At 39.7% G+C, this 17,783-nt stretch overlaps 1 protein-coding gene across 2 annotated transcripts in view; it reads left to right on the plus strand.

Annotated features, from left to right (window-relative positions):
* Positions 1-7,822: 7,822 nt before the first annotated feature.
* RALY (RALY heterogeneous nuclear ribonucleoprotein) overlaps positions 7,823-17,783 on the plus strand; it is a 337,971-nt gene continuing 328,010 nt past the window's right edge. For both annotated transcript variants that reach the window (XM_073683763.1, XM_073683764.1), the window contains exon 1: positions 7,823-7,964. The gene's annotated coding sequence lies outside the window, so the exon portion shown is untranslated. The remainder of the gene's footprint in view (positions 7,965-17,783) is intronic.

Below are 17,783 nucleotides of genomic sequence, written 5' to 3' on the forward strand. Positions count from 1 at the left end.
CGCTGTATTAGCGGTAGATGTTGGACGACTACGCCACCCGTTGAATGCAGCGAAGGAGCTGCCGCTGCAGGGCAGACCGCTGAGGCCGGTGGTAGGATTGTGCAGCGTGATAGTATCACCCCCAACGGGAGGGGTATGGCCTCAGGGCAGCCGACGTGGATGATGGGGTAGCAGGAATCACTCAGAGACGATGCGGTGTAATTCAGGGTCTTTACTGGTGATAAAGATAGACCCTCCCGGAGTACTGGCTAGCGATCGGGGCCTGGTCAGTCCTTGAGCAGATGGGATCTCCCCTGGCCAGGCGGAGTTGTAGGCCTCCCAAACTGACTGTACTCTTCTGGCTACCTTGCTAGAGGCGGGTATAAGTAGCCCACGTCCCTGAGTGTACCGTGTGGTGCTCACCCGTATGGCCGGTGACTCGGGGCCTTCTAGTGGCGTCCGCTCCACGACGGCGGTGCTGGTCCCACGCGTGTGACAGTGCCTTCGGGTTTCTTGGCCAGAGGACCTGAAATCCCCTGCCGGGCGGTTTCTGCTGCTGGGTAAAGATTAGTCCCCACAGCCTCGGACTCCGGGTCCGGTGATAGCTTCTCAGTCAGGGCGAGCTCTGCAGCTGCCAGCCCCTGACTCCTTATAGCACTGCTCCCACAGAGCTCCTGATGTTCTTTTCCTATATCTGCTTCTCTTCTCTGTCTCTACTTCTTCTCTACTCCCTAACCCTGCCTCAGCCCTAGGTTTATATAGGGGAAGTTCTTCCCCTCCCTGGACTGGGCAGGAGGTGTGGCATGCACAGGATCCCTGACCAAGAGACCTCCCACCTGCTCTCAGACATAACATTGCTGTTACTGTGGAAACCAGACCCCTGGGGTGCCACATATACATAGCACAACAACTAAGCTCTGCTAGATGTGCAGTAAAGAAAATTGTAACTCTAAAATAACTGCTGCACCCAGTAAACTAAGTGATACCTCGATGGAATCTGGGTCTGTGTCCCTAATTCGTGCTGCTTTCAGATTACATACCAAAAAACCTGCCGCCATATTCCCTTTAATACATTGGCCATGGATAAAGAGTTGCTGGTTCTGAAAAAAAACCAAAACTGTCCCTTTTTTTATGCTAATGAAGCCCATGAAGCCAATTTAGCAAGGAAGAATGTACCAAAGAGATAAATGTGTGGTTTTCTAGTCATTTCATACAGAGCAGGGTCCCCATTCATTTGTCCCCATCGTCTTAAATATCAGTAGAACTTACCTTAGGTTCTTCTCTGCATGGACACTGAAAGTCAGCTCATAGAAGTAAGAATATCAAGTGAACTTCTAGAGAAAATTGAAGAGCAGCGGAACGTCAAGTAGTATTTTCATTTTAATATGAAGACAGGTAAATCAGTGTGTCTGTACTCCAGCAGGCAGCCATACTTTAAGATACCAAGTTTCGATCCATTTTGGATACACACTGAGAACACAGGTTGGCAGAGGATAAGGAGTTTAATATTACAGGAAATGTAGGACTGACTTGTGTTCATATCAATCAGATTTCTCTGCTCCCTTATAAAGGCCCAGAGATATAAGATGTCAGTTATAATGTACAGAACACATCAAGCATACATAGTACTACTCATATTTTTAGTATTTTCCAGTAAAATATAATATTTGTGTCAATATAAAATACTGATCATCTTCTAGGGAGGTTTATAGTAATGATCGCGGATTGCATTTCACGCATTGGTGGCCTGTGGGACCTGAAATATACAGGGTTTCATTTAGGAAAAAAATGTGTTTATCCCCCGGATATTATATCCTCATCTCTTAGGAGAGAAGGAACAACCTTGAGTATGTGCTGTGGAGTCACCTACCTAAGGTCCCTGGAATGACAAGGCATAATTCTACAGCCAAGAAATGTAGTATCTTCTCTAAATGAATGGAGAGTGTATAAACTTGTGTATACCTGGTACATTGTACTAACTATTCTACCTAATACTGAAATCTTTACTATTATCAGTACATGGAATAGTGTACATTATTAAATCAATCTCTTAGACCTTAAAAGGCTGGTGTACTTACTTTGAAATTCAATGTCAAATTGACTGCATAATAATATTATTATTTAAATGAGCATTTTATAAGTCCATCGAGATTCCGATTCATATAATGCTGATTTGAATATTGGGGGATATTCGTTTATTAAGAATTTTATAACTATTAGAGTTTCAAAGTAAGTACACCAGATTAATCAGGTCTAAAAGATCTATTTAATATTGTATTCAGTTTTTATTGTGAAATCTGTTTTCCTTTCTACTACTGACCTTACCTTAGCATTAGCATTAATTTCAGATCAGTGGCAGTCCGCCACTTAGCCTCCCCACCGATCAACTGTTACCAGCAGCAACTGCAGAACACAGCAGCTCCATCACATTCTTTAGTGGCCAAAGCCAGGTACTACAAATCAGCTGTTTTTGAAGGTTTTCCACTCATAGTTACATAGTTTGAAAAAAGACCAAGGTCCATCAAGTTCAACCTTTCTCCGCCAATGATAAATTCGTTATCACTAAATTATGCTCCATATACTGTTTACAGCTTTTAGCTGATGGAGCTGGTAACAGCTGATCGGTGGGAATGCTGGGTCTGGGACCACCACAGATTTGATATAGAGGCATACCAAAATGCTGTTAAGTGCTCTTTTCTCCAGATAAACTGCATTGTTAGCAATTAAAGGGTTGGCTGAATGAATGGAAATACAACCACCATACCCTCCTCTCGTGGGTGTTAAAATCCAACACCATAATTGGGAACCTACTTTGATCTTTTCAGCCTGTTTGCAGCTACTACTCTTGCACCAGTCACTGTACATTACTCCTGAGAATACTGCATCATTAATTGCCTGTATAAAAAAGGAGATCTGTTTATCTGAGGTATATTTGGTGATTAAAATAGGACTCATGTCTAGTAGATCAAAAAATATAGTGGAATTATTCCACTAGTGACATACTTTTTTTTTCCTTTTAATTAAGAAATGATCCCAAAATGATCTCATTTAGTCATTTATGATCTGCCAGACAATTCAATTCAGTGAATCAAACTGATAGTGTCGCTGCTAGAGGTAACATCATCTTGCTGTGATTGAGACTAGTAATATGCCATACATTCCATAACTCCCTTCGCTTCCTCCCCACTAACACACTTGCCGCCAAGGCAATGGAGATCAATTTTAGACCGTTTTTGGTAGTATTATTGCCTGGATGGCTGCTGCCAGTGTTGCTGATTGTAGTGCTTCTTCTTTTAGCAGCTCCCACATTCTTAACCTTGATATTTTTTTTCTTTTGCCCTAACCCATCCATTGCCATTGACACTTTTTTTTTCAAAGTACATTTTTTAAAACACTATAGTTAACTTTTAACAATCTTTTCAACCCCAATAATTCAACCTTTGCCAGAAAGGCTATTATAAGAAAGTGACGCGCCCAGGGGGATATGGGGGAAACTCGGTACCCGGGCCTTGACCTTCTGTGGGATGTTACGGCAGTCGGCTCCCGGGCCCGTACCCTGAGGTCACTCTTTAAAACTGGGTTTGATAACAGTTTTGTCTCGTGACGCCACCTGTGGTTCCCGGTAAAGAGTACCGGCGCTGCTGCAGACCTCCGGGGGTGATGGGATGGCAGCTGGGATGTTTCTGCTCCCCACAGGCGGAGCGGTCCGCCGGGGCAGAGTTGATGGAAGGGATGCAGGTGAGAGGAAGCCCGGTTGGGTCAGGGGGAATGACGGACACGCACACAGGGGATTCGCTTCAGTACCCTTACTGGTGTAATGGCAGGTGTGGTCCAGGCTACCTAGTAGGAAGGGTGCACTTCTGGACTCTCCTCAGTGAGCGGGTATTGGGCCTCCTGGTCCGTTTCTTCCTTTCTCTAAAGCTTCTGGCCCGCCTGGAACTAGGCCTAGCTTCTATGCTGTTTCACTCTCTCACCTGTCTGCTTGGTAATAGAACTTTTCTCCAGCTATCACTATCCCTGGACTCTGGGGCCTTCGTGGTTCCTAGTTCTGTAAAATGATGGTAGCTTCAGGTTGACCAGGGATCTGGAATCCTCTTGGTATGCCGGTTGTCCCTACTGGGTGTAGAGGACCCTGTAGGCGCAGGCCCGGTGTCCGGCTTGTGTCCTGGGGTGAGCTTCAGATGCTCCTCTGCCCCCTTAACTTCTCTCTCCTCTCCTTGTCTCGGCCACAATCGGGGCCCTCAACACAGCAGCAGACGTGCTGCTCCTTCACTGATCTCTGTGCCAGCACACTCTGACTGCCTAACTCCACCCTCCAGTATATATATCCCTAACAGGCTTCCTCTGGTGGTATGAGGTGGAAGGGTGGAGGTGTCTGTTATGTAATGAGGGCCTCTTGAGGAGAAGTACGTCCATGCACCCTTTTGGGTCCTGTGGTACCTGTAATAGCAGGGTGCCACACTAGCTAGATAGATACATGTACAGAAAGCAAAATGTGTCAGCATGCCGCATTATATGTGTGGTGTGTATGGTTGTCAAACTTGACTAAAACAGGTGTGCAAAATCAGTCATGCACAGGTAATGGTGTATATTATTTTACATGTATTTTCAATTTGTTCAACACACATCTCAAAAGTGACAAAATTAGAAATGTTAAGCAACTAAAAAGCCAGGAACTGCAACAGGGTCCTTTAGTAGTATGTCCTGTACAGATGTAAAATTTGACTAGTAAAACAGATGCGAAAAAAAAAAAATTGTTTGTGACACACGCATTGAATGAGGTAGACAATCACAGTTAAATATCTGGGCTTTTTTTGTATTTTTAAAAAAACAATTATTACCCTCCTTCACAAAAACAATTGCACAAGAAATGCAAATTGTCTCTTCAGAGAGGAAGAGGACTAGAACGCTAGTGCCACCTACAAGAAATGCAATAACTCAGTACAGTCACTCCAGATAATCAAATCCACTGTCTGACACTGATTTCAATTTTCTTTTTCCGGAAAAACTATTGTGCTCTCTTGCTTCTGCTTTCTAGTGCATTATGAATAAAGAAAAAATGTGTAATTGTGAATCAAATACACTAGGACAGATGCCATCTACACCGTATCACTGATCAATTACATTAAGTCTGACACTGCTCCTAGGACCTTTTCTCTCTCTCTCTCTCTCTTCCCCTTTCAAATGAATCTCTTTAATATTCCCAGACTACTATTCTCGTCTTCTTCAGTGCTGCAGTTGTATAATACATTACTGTCTGGAGTATTTGTGCAATGTTTTAGAGATATCTCTTCCTATCTTGTGCTAATCGAATAGCAAATTGTTTGAATTCACCTGGATCTGCGAATTTCATAAAATTCAACTCTAATTTGATTTGCATTAAATTGATTAATCATCTTTAATCCTATGTGGTCACTTATATAGGCAGCCTATATTTTGTCAACTCTCTTTCAAAGCAATAACTGGGATCGGCTGATGTACTAATCAAATCAACATTTCTTATAAAAGAGAGATAACAATAGTAGATGTATAAGGCTGGAAGACTGTTATAGACCTTATGCAAACAACTACATTAATTTGTTTTTATCATATGGTCTCTATATGGATGCGCAAACTTCACTTGTGAAGATCTCTGTGGTCTTTGTGAGTTTTATTTGCTTTGTATGAGTTTCTGCTCAAGAACCAGTCTTTCTTGCTAGTAATGTTCTGGACTAATGGAGTAAAAGGTTAACCATAGAAAAGTTTATACTCTTCTCCATATACAGATAGGTAACTTTTCAGTCCCTGTTTTTGGTGGGTATATGGCAACTCATGAAATACATACAAAACCACCACCGAACAAACATATAGGGACCGATATGACAAAGTATTTACCCCCAGAAAATTGGTGTAAAACACTCTGTAGAGGCACAAAATTTTTTGTACAACATGAAGTTGGTCAAAAACACTGTGACTTGACTTTTTTACCCCAGTTCCGGGCAGCTCCGCAGCATTGGTGCGACAGGGGCTTAGTAACTCCTGCCCATCTAATTCATGATCAGGTGTGGCATACCTTACTCCAGAAATCTTACTCCAATTCTTGACTGGAGAAGGAATTCAGACGAACGCACGGAGATGCCCACCACTTGTAAGATGCACCTGATTTATTAAGTGGCGTGTGTCTCTTAATCAGTCAGACACCTCCTATTCCATTGCGCTCCTTCATTAGGAACAATAAATCCAACGGGTACATATTTAGCTTATAAATTTGGTCATTGAATCAAAATGAAAAGCACATAGCCATTTCAATGATGACTATTAGCCACTCCAAAAGAAGAATTTAATACAAAAGCAAGAAAAGAGTTTCTAGTTAAAAAATACGTATTTTATTAGAATTACATATATAAAAAGTTATTTAAAGAAGCACTCCCCCCATCAAAGTGTTTATCCTTATATAGCACTGTGTACTTACAATTGCTCATTTTGCCTTTCTACCCAGCTAATTCTCTTTTCTCTGCTCTATGTAGAAATAGGAAGTCTCTTGTCCCTGCATTTATCATTCCCCTCTTCAACTCCTGACCCAACTGCAGTCTCCTCCTCCTGCAAGTGACTTTTGCAGTGACTTGTGAGTCATACAGGGAAAATTTACCTCTTTTTTCTACATAGAGCTTAGAAGGATTCAGCTAGTCAGTTTTTAATCATGTGATGTCATAGACCGAATGGAAAACAGAAGAATTAACTGGGTAGAAGGACAAAATCAGCAACTGTAAGTACACAGTGCTATATAATATGATGACTGCAATATATTAGGAGAGGTGGTGAGCTCTCCTTCAATGGAAGTCTTCAAACAGAGGCTGGACAGAGTTATGTCTGAGATGGTTTAGTGAATCCTGCATTGAGCAGGGGGTTGGACATGATGACCCTGGAGGTCCCTTCCAACTCTAACATTCTATGATATAAATTTTTTGATGGGAGTGCTTCTTTAACAAATCGGGGCCATCATGTCACAAGGAAGTGCAGAACAAAGTAGATATTCCACTATAGTAAAGCTCATTTGGTATAGTCATGTATGCAAATCCATGTAGCTGTTTTGGAAAAGATCAATTGGCTTACATTATTTATTACAATTGACTTTTGGAAAATATTTACCAACCTGTATACAGCATTACCCAGAAACTAAAAACAAACTAAACAAACACCTAAAAGTTGATCATACAGGTTTCTTACTTCTGTCTGAATTGTGCCCAATGCATGAATATTATACCACCATTTACATATGCCGCAGCCACCAAGATCATGATGGAAAACGTGTCTCACAAACACCACCATTGATACACGAGTCCCCACTGTACCGAGCACTTAGCGATTATTCTTCTGTGTGACTATATGCATTCATTGGTATTCCTGCATTAAGTACACAGGCGCGCACATGCCCACAGACACACAAATGAACCCAAGTCTAACAGGCATACAAATAGTGTTATTTTGTCTTGATTAATCATGCACAGACAGCTCACACAAGCAGATCCACCTCTCTCCCCCTCCTTTCTCATCTGAAGCTCAACATTATACAGCTCCAGCTATTTAATAAGGCATCAACTGGACTTGACCATGACAAAAGCAAGGAGCAGGGGTGTGAGGGATGAAAAGGGGAACCATGGCATGTATAGTTACTCCTCATTAAGTAATGTGGCACTGAGAATAATTGTATAAAACCTCTGTAGTGTATAGACATAACATCAAGCATTGACAGCCTTGATTACTAGTGGCTTAGAGTGCCCTGGATGTCACAACACCCCCCTGTCAGAGCAATGGTTTGATCCAGTGGGTAGTATGCAGCCTGTAGTCCCTTGATGCTGTTACTTTGTATCCAGACTGGTACAGCAGCTGATACATTGTATCTGAGCATCTGCCCTTTTCCACACTTACTCCTGCTCTCCTCCTACCTTCCTTCTATTAACTCTCTTCTTCTTGTGACCTTTTTACCTCTGACATTTTCTTGCTTGGTGAGTACTTTTTTTCCCTTTTTACATTCTTTTCTTTTTCTTTTTTTTTTCTCTGAAAAATTGGACAAAAATCAACCCATTTTGCTGTGTACTGTATTCTGATGAATGTCACAACTTTTAGGCTCTGAATTTTTGGTTTGTTCCTGCTAGAAAGAAAAAAAAAAGGATTTTTCCTTCCATTTCCTACATAATTATGGGCTCATTCTTTATTTTCTTATATTTTTAGAATATATGAATATTGTTAAAATCTTCTCTGTTTGATTTTTTTTTTCTTTACTGCCGTCTTGTTTTCTTTTCTTTGCTTTATTCTTCTTTTCTTTTTTTTTCTTTTAAGATTTTTGATCTTGCTTGGAAAAAAAAATGGAATTATAATTGTTTTATTTTTTTTTCTGAACAATTATAAGTAAATGTATTTGTGTGAATACATGTGACTTACCAATGTGATATATATATTTTTTTCTTTGTGACACCAAGTTGATTTTCACATAATTTATATCTATTATCACCGGAACATTGACAATGTTGAATGGACACATCTGGTGATATATACAGGCCTTCATTGCAAAGATCAGCACTCAAATTATAGTCTTTTCTCAAATGCTAAGGGTTAAGTCCGACAAATTATAGAACAAATGTTATTAATAATTGTATTGTTAAACCATTGGTGAGAATTGCAATAAATGATACATTAAACAGATAGCGCTTTTGTATGGATTTTTGCATATATTTGAGATTTCTGAGGTTATTGTGAATTTTTTTTGTATGATCAAGTGCGGTTCGAGCTTTGACGTTGCTGTTTTTTGTGGATAGATGTTTACACTTTGAGAGATTTAATCCAGAAATATGCCAAACTAATAGCATTACCTAGTGGGATAGAGGAAATACCAAGGATAATTCTCCCAGTATTTACCGGTAATTCAGTCATTATATAGGAGTTCTGTACTGTAGAAATGCCTCTCATTGAATTATCACTACAATACCCTACCTTGCTGGCAATGGGATAAAAGCATCTACACATTTATATCACTCTCACCTTATTTTAACATAGTGTTGTAAAGCAATGCATGTCCAATGTACTTCATTTAAATGGTGTCTGAGATGCAAATATTTCAATTTGACCATTGCTACAAGCATGTAAAGTGTGGTACGTAGTGTCGCATCAGTATCAGGGTCTCTACTTGTCACATCTTGCTAGGTCCATCCTAGTACTAAGCAGGTAATTGGATTTATGTTGCTCTTTTCTCTCCATCTGAGCACCAATTAAGAATGTGGGCGTGATAAGGGAGAAAATGAAAAAATGGCAGAAATGAACAGGAGGCATTGGGAAGTTCACCTTGGCGCTGTGTACCTGTAATCCCATGTAGCAGTATATAAGGGTGTAGGCTGAGCATATTTCATTCATCTACAGTCAACTAAACTTTTTATTGCAATATTCAAGCCAGGACAATTACACTGAAAACATTTAAAATTATATGTTTACTATGAAACATGGAAATATTAATTAAACCGCGTTCCCACGTTCCGTATTTGGTCAGTATTTTCCATCAGTATTTGTAAGCCAAAACCAGGAGTGGTGACAAGTTTCTATTATACTTTTCCACTGATTGTTCCACTCCTGATTTTTTCTGATGTAAAATACTGAACGTGTGAACGTGGCCTAAGCTTGAATATTGAACCAAGTTTAGGGATAAGTAACTTGCCACCATTGTCACCATTAATGGGGACATCACTAGCCATAATGACCTGAACATCTGAAGAATACACCCTAATCCCGCAATTTGTGCTCAAGATACAGCTGTCGGTCGGTGTCATTTGGTCACTATTTGGTATGGCTTGGTGCACAAGGTATGCTTTTGTTCCTTGGACACAATTTGGGGGAAGCCTTATAAATTACTGCATAGGATGTTACCAAACCCAAAGCACTGATTAAATCCCATTAATGTAATAATATCTAATGGTTAAAAACAGAACCCAGATCAAGGCTCTGTGTAGAAGTCCTCCATACATACATAGGCTCATTCCTCACTGATTTGACTACTCATATGAGCAACTTCATAAGCATTGACCCTGCCAACAAAATGGCTGCCCCCAGTGGGGGTAGAAGATTGATGTGTCTTAAGGACAGTTGCTCTAGCGTGTGATAAGCTATCATGATCACCGTCCCCTGTGTTTTCCCTCGTTCCCAGAAACTCATGATCATAATTATTTAGTTAGGAACTTTATGAGTTGGAAATATCAGCAGAGTATTGAGTAATTAATCACATAATGTGGGCACCAGGGATTATTGCTCTAAGAACTGAGTAGTTCTGTTCCCATTATATTAAAACCTATTCCTACTGGGTTTCAGGGACTGATATTACACCTGCTTCCTGTTGTAATAAAGCATAAAGTAGCTCACACTATATGGAGCCCATGTGTATAAAACATCCTGAAATTTGTGAAATATAGGCCCTCCCCGTTATAATGGACAGGAAAGACAAAAAGTATTTCATAGAGAAAATGGCAAAAACTTAAAATTGTAGCTATAAATTATGCAAAATATTAAGGTGTTGGTAGTTTCAGAATATGATCAAAATTTTTGAAACATGCGGACAATCCAAAGTAGTGGATCTATTTTGGACCCATATAAAAAAAAAAGTGAACATGTAAATTATATGGAGTTGGTGTCCTGGATTTCAACCCATGGTTAGGTTTTACCATCATAGACAAGAATTATTTGCTGTCAAAGCTGCAAAAGAATAAGTTAGTTGGCACCTCCTTTACTGTATACTTTGTTAGTGTGCAGGTACAAATATGCTGTGACTGTAATTCAAGAGCAAGCAAATACAAACATGCAATAGCACCCTATAGACACTAAGGTATGCGCAAAATATAACATTTTAGTATTTTATATTGCAATACTGCTTTATGTACTTTTTCTTAAACATTTCAGTTTCTTACCATACATTTTGATCAAATTGTGTGAGCCCACCTGCCAAAACAAGGCAACCTCACAGGTCATTAAGTTGGGAGCATTGATTTGCTGAAGGTGTTCAAGAGGCTACTGAATGCCTTTCTTATAAGATTTATTATCAAAACTTATAGGCGTTAGATTTGTAGAGATGGGTTATTGATCTAGGGATTAGCTGTTTGCCATATTTGGAAGCTAAGAAGGAATTTCCCTCCATGAAGCAATTTACAACTAACTCATAGGGTTTTTTGTAGGAACGTAGATTGGACTTGATGGACCTGTGTCTCCAAATTTATCACAGTGGCTTATATTCCATGATAAATTTAGTGCATATTTATGCACTTTTGACTAACTCTACAGCACCTATTGAGTAGCGTACTTGGAGGCATTAATTTGAACTAAAATTTTTGCAGTTTCACTCCATGTCCTTTCCCAGCTAGTCACATTTGTTGCGCTTTAAGGACCCGATTCATCAAAGCTTTCACGCCAGAATGGTTGTGTAAAACCTTTTGAAAAGTCATACAATTTAGGCACAACTATGTGCTGAAATTAAACTTTGTGACTTCTGGAGTCTTCAGTCTCTCCAAGCCAATGGAGTCGGAATGTGGCAACAGACACTCATCAAATTCATGACGAGCAGCGGTGTTTTCTAAACCACAAATCTTACTCCAGGAGGGGCTGGAGTAGGAGTTGTGGTGAGGCGGACACAGAGGTGTATACCACTCACCATGTGTTCTTGATTCATGCATACGCCTCTTCATGAATCAGGAGCATCTGACTCCAGCACGCCCCTTCATCAAGACCGGCGTGAACAATGTCGGTCTTGATGAATCAGGCCATAAGTGTCTAGCATGATAGATATATATTGAAGGACATTCTATATAACTATTGGATGAGCAAATCAATTGGACTTAATAGAGTTTTTTTTTTCAATTTTTATAGCTATACAACTATTTATATATTTCCTTTTAACAAATTTATCATCCTATCAGGCGTATATAACAAATAACACATTTATTGATTAGAATGTAGTAAAATTATACAGAGGTATGAATGTTCAAGTAATTGGATCACCATTTGAAGCTCTGTTACATGTTATTTCGAACAGCTCTTCCTAGGAAAACACATTGGGAAAATTTATAAAATTAATGAAAAGTGGAGGAGATCTCCAAGGCAGGTTCATAGCAGTCGCACCTAGTGGAAGCTGAAAAGCTCCTTTGACAAGTTAGAAATATTAGTATTATAAATGGCTCATGTCAGGTAGCGACCATGGTGCAGATTTTGCATTGGGGCATATAGGTTGCTGCTTTCATTTTCTAAAGATTAACTGAAAAAATAAAAGGTTGAATATAGTTGGTTATAAGCAATTAGCTCATACTTATGTCATAGAATCATAGAATCATAGAATCATAGAATGGTAGAGTTGGAAGGGACCTCCTGGGTCATCTGGTCCAACCCCCTGCTCAAAGCAGGATTCACTAGATCATCTCAAACAGATGTCTGTCCAGCCTCTGTTTGAAGACGTCCATTGAAGGGGAACTCACAACCTCTCGTGGCAGCCTGTTCCACTCATTAATCACCCTAACTGTCAAAAAGTTTTTTCTAATATCTAATCTGTGTCTCCTCCCATTTAGTTTCATCCCATTGCTTCTAGTCTTTCCTTGTGCAAATGAGAATAAAGATGATCCTTCTACAATGTGACAGCCCTTGACATATTTGTAGACAGCTATTAAGTCTCCTCTCAGTCTTCTTTTTTGCAAGCTAAACATTCCCAAATCCTGCAACCGTTCCTCATAGGACATGGTTTGCAGACCAGTCACCATTCTGGTCGCTCTTCTCTGAACTTGCTCCAGTTTGTCTATGTCTTTTTTAAAATGTGGTGCCCAAAACTGTACACAGTATTCCAGATGAGGTCTGACCAAAGAGGAGTAAAGACCGATAATGACTTCACGTGATCTAGACTGTATGCTTCTGTTAATACATCCCAGAATTGTATTTGCCTTTTTTGCTGCTGCATCACACTGTTGACTCATGTTCAGTCTATGATCTATTAGTATACCTAAGTCTTTTTCACATGTACTGTTGCTTAGCTCTATTCCTCCCATTCTGTATATGCTTTTTTCATTTTTATTGCCCAGATGTAGTACTTTGCATTTTTCCCTGTTAAAAACCATTCTGTTGGTTGCTGCCCACTGCTCCAGTTTATTTAGGTCTTTTTGAATCCTCTCTCTCTCTTCACTAGTATTAGCTATCCCTCCTAGCTTTGTGTCATCAGCAAATTTAATCAGTTTACCCTCAATTCCTTCATCTAAATCATTGATAAAGATGTTGAACAATACAGGTCCCAGGACGGAGCCCTGTGGTACCCCACTTGAGACATTCATACAGCTGGATGTGAAGCCATTTACAACCACCCTTTGAGTCCGATCACTAAGCCAGTTATGAATCCACCTAACAGTTGCCTGGTCCATTGCATACTTGGTCATTTTTTCAATAAGGATGATGTGAGATACTTTGTCAAATGCTTTGCTGAAGTCAAGATATACTATATCTACAGCATTTCCCTGATCCACCCAGTCAGTGATTCTGTCATAGAAGGAAATTAAGTTAGTCTGACATGACTTGTTAGTTACAAACCCATGCTGACTCTGGTTAATCACTTCATTCTTATCCATGTACTTACATACATGTTGTTTAATCATTTGTTCAAAGATCTTTCCTGGTATAGAAGTCAGACTCACCGGCCTATAGTTCCCTGGGTCCACCTTCTTCCCCTTTTTGAAGATAGGAACAACATTTGCTCTTCTCCAGTCTTCTGGGACTTCTCCTGTTCTCCAAGAATTTTCAAAGATTATGGAGAGTGGTTCTAAAATTTCTTCTACAATCTCCTTCAGTACTCTGGGGTGTAATTCATCTGGACCTGGAGACTTGAACTCATTTATGTTAGCTAAATATTCCCTCACAATCTCTCTGTTTACTGATAACTTGGATTCCTCTATTCCTTTAAAAGGACAGTGAAGATCAGTTGATGTTACATTTTCTTTCTGAGAGAAAACAGATGCAAAATAGGAATTAAAAAGTTCGGCCTTCTCAACATCCTCTCTTACCATTTCTCCATTTTCATCCTGTAAAAATCCTGTAAAAATCCTATAGCATCTTTGACTTTTCTTTTACTTTTGACATACCCCCAAAATCCTTTTTTATTGCTTTTGACATCTCTTGCAAGCCTTAATTCATTGTCAGCTTTAGCTAACCTGATACGTGCCCTACAGGATCTGCAGACTGCATTATAATCTTCTTTAGATATGCCTCCCTCTTTCCATTTAATAAACATTTCTTTCTTTCTTTTTAGCATGTGTTTAAGTTCTGTGTTCATCCATCCTGGTTTCCTTAAATGCTTCCCATTTTTCCTACTTTTCGGGATTGTTAACGATTGTGCTTTGAGAATCTCATTTTTAAAAATTTCCCATCCTTCCTGGACATTTTTGTCCTTAAGGACATCCAGCCATTGGATCCCTCCTATTCTCTTTCTGAGTCTCTTAAAATCTGCCTTTCTAAAATCTAACCTTGAAGTTTGAGTCTTCACATGTCTTCCTCCTCTAGTTATCCAAAATTCTATAATAGCATGATCGCTCCTCAACCATTTCCTCCCTGTTTATAAGAATTAGATCCAAAGTAGCAGATCCCCTTGTTTTCTCCCCTACCTTTTGGAAGATAAAGTTGTCAGCAAGAGAGGATAAGAATTTGCTTGACCTGTTAGTTTTACTTGAGAGAGATTCCCAACAAATGTCTGGATAGTTGAAATCTCCCATGACCACTACGTCATATTTTTTGGAGAACTTGGTCATTTGATACATAAAGAGTTCATCCATATCTTCAGCTTGCCCAGGTGGCCTGTAGTAAATGCCTACAATGGTGTCCTTTCCGTTGTTCTCTCCTTGTATTCTTACCCAAACAGTTTCCACAGAACTCCCAGTCTCTGAAGCTTCAATCTCTGTGCAGATATACGCTTTTCTAACATACAATGCAACACCTCCTCCTCGTTTATCAAGTCTGTTTCTTGCAAATAAGTTGTATCCTTTTAGCCTTTTATTCCAATCATGTGTATCGTCCCACCAAGTTTCAGTGATTCCAATGACATCATATTCCTTTTCCTGCATTAGTAGTTCCAATTCTCCTTGTTTGTTGCCCATGCTTTGTGCATTTGTATAAAAACATTTTAGTTTGTGATTGGTTTCTCTTCCTCCCATATTTTTATTATTTAGATTTTTTTGTCTTTGTTCTTCTTTTCCACTTCCAGTAGCAGAGATCTCAATAGTATTTGTCAGCTGTATGGCTTTTTCTGGCCTTTTGCTTCCCTTCCCACATTGTTCTAGTTTAAAGCTCTTCTGATGAGTGTAGCAAGGCGACTTCCAAATACATGTTTTCCAGTCTTCGTAAGGTGCACCCCATCTCTAGCAAGTAGTCCATCGTATAGGTAATTCATTCCGTGATCCAGAAATCCAAATCCTTGTTGACGGCACCATCGACGTAGCCAGTTGTTCACCTGTAGAATCTTATTCCACCTCATTGTTCCATGGCCATCCACTGGGAGGATGGATGAGAAGACCACCTGCGCTCCCAATTCTTTCACTTTCTTGCCTAAGTCTTCAAAGTCACTGCAGATGGTTTCCAGGTCCTTTCTTGCGGTGTCATTTGTCCCCACATGTATTAGCAGGAATGGGTAGTGATCTGTAGGTCTGAAGAGTCTTGATATCCTGTCAGACACATCTTTAATTTTTGCTCCTGGAAGACAGCACATTTCTCTTGAGGTTATGTCTGGTCTGCAGATAGCGGCCTCTGTTCCTCTTAACAGGGAATCCCCCATGACCACCACTCTCCGTTTTTTCTTCACAACATTCTTCTTTCTCCATCCAGGAGGATTCTGAGGGCTTACAAGGTTATTCATTGCTGGCAAAGTCTTATCTTGCTGTATTTCTTCATGGTTCTCCTGTGTGAGAGCCTGGTACTGGTTCCTGAGCAGTATGGGTGCTGACTGCCTCTCGATCCTCCTGCTTCTGTGGGTCACATGCTTCCATTCCTCTGTTTCGTCAGGTGCAGTTCGAATTTCTTCTCTTTCTGAATCATGAAGAGATAATTCTGCTCTGTCTAAGAACTCTTCACCTTCCTTAATGATTTTCAAGGTAGTTAACCTCTCTTCTAGATTTCGCAACTTTTCCTCCAACAGGGACACAAGCTTGCATTTCTGGCATGTGAAGTCTGGCTTTTCCACTGGCAAGTCTGTGAACATGTAGCAGGATATGCAGCTCACCAAATAGCTCCTGGACTCTTCCATGTTCTTATTGTTAATGTTCTGAAAACAGTGAAAAAAGCTTAAAAAAAAAGCTTCAAAAAGCTTCAAAATGCTTTAAATGTCCTTTAACTAGGACTAATACCAGCCCCCTAGCCTTTCTACTGTTGAAGATGAGGAATAGAATTCTGTTTAATTCCATTGAAGAATTCATATTGGTTGGTTTCCTATAATTAGTAGTTAATGAATGCCTTGAAAAGGAAATCAAATACCCAAAGGGGACACGGTATTGCGATGTGCTAAGACATAAGCTTAATGGTACTCTACGGCATACAACAGATGTCTATCTCTGACATGTAAATAATGGACAGAATTGCTGCTGAGAGATATTTTATGACAGTTTCTTTTGAAGTGGAAGCACATATGCACATTAGAAGAGTACTCCGTGGTATATTAGCATTGGATTTCTGCTAAATTAAACTCAAACTCGAAATATCTTATTTACCAGACTTGGTTATAGTACAGCATAATGAAGTGGAGATAGATCGTCCTTTGCTGGAAATAAAACGGTGGCCCTGTTGAATGCTGTTGAATATGAATGCTTTCAATGAGGCATAGTGTAAATAGTAGCCATCATTTTAATTTTTATTTCATACATTAATAGCACACATGAAAATAAGCAACTCTGTAATATATCGTATCAGAGAAATCTGCTGAATTCTCCTCTTGGATTGATCTTTAACTTTCAATTCATGGGTAAAATCTGTAAAATTTGATTTCAGTGAAGTCCGATTTTTCCATTAATGGAAGAGGAGATGAAAGTTCATGCTTTTAAAATTCTAATGAGGGAGTAGGAGCTGGAGGCAAACACAGACATTCTGCTGCAAGTTCCCCTGAAATTACAGTTACAGTCCTCCATTGAACTCTATGAGCACCAACTGTCATCTGCCATCTCATTAATTGTAAAATCTGAATTCACTGAGGACAGATTTTACTAATTGAGAATTTTGAGAAGGAATGATCAATTCAAGAGGAGACAGAAGCAGATTTTTCTAATTAGATATATTACAATCTTTCTTATTTTCACATGTTCTGGACTTTGCAAAGGTATTTGATACTGTACCACATTGCAGCCTTATACTGAAGCAACAGAAGCAAGGACTTGGGGGAACTATATGCAGATGGGTAAGGAATTGGCTAAACAAAGAGTCGTCATAAATGGTACATTCTCTAAATGGGATATAGTCAGCAGTGGGGTGCCACAGGGATCTGTGATAGGACTGATTCTTTTTAACCTTTTTATTAATGACCTTGGGGATGGGATTGAGAGTAAAGTGTCAGTCTTTGCTGACAACGCCAAACTATGTAGGATACTAAAATCCAATCTTGACTTTACAATATTGCAGACCGATCTGGATAAGATGACTGAATGGGCAAACACTTGGCAGATGAGGTTTAATGTAGATAAATGTAGAGTAATGCACCTAGGACGAAGTAATCCTATTGCTGCATATACATTAAATGGGAGTATACTTGGGACTACAGAACAGGAGAAGGACTTGGGTATTCTGGTTACAAG

Source organism: Phyllobates terribilis, unplaced genomic scaffold (assembly GCF_046119375.1).
Source record: "Phyllobates terribilis strain yellow unplaced genomic scaffold, ASM4611937v1 Scaffold_5__5_contigs__length_657084704, whole genome shotgun sequence".
NCBI lineage: Eukaryota > Metazoa > Chordata > Amphibia > Anura > Dendrobatidae > Phyllobates > Phyllobates terribilis.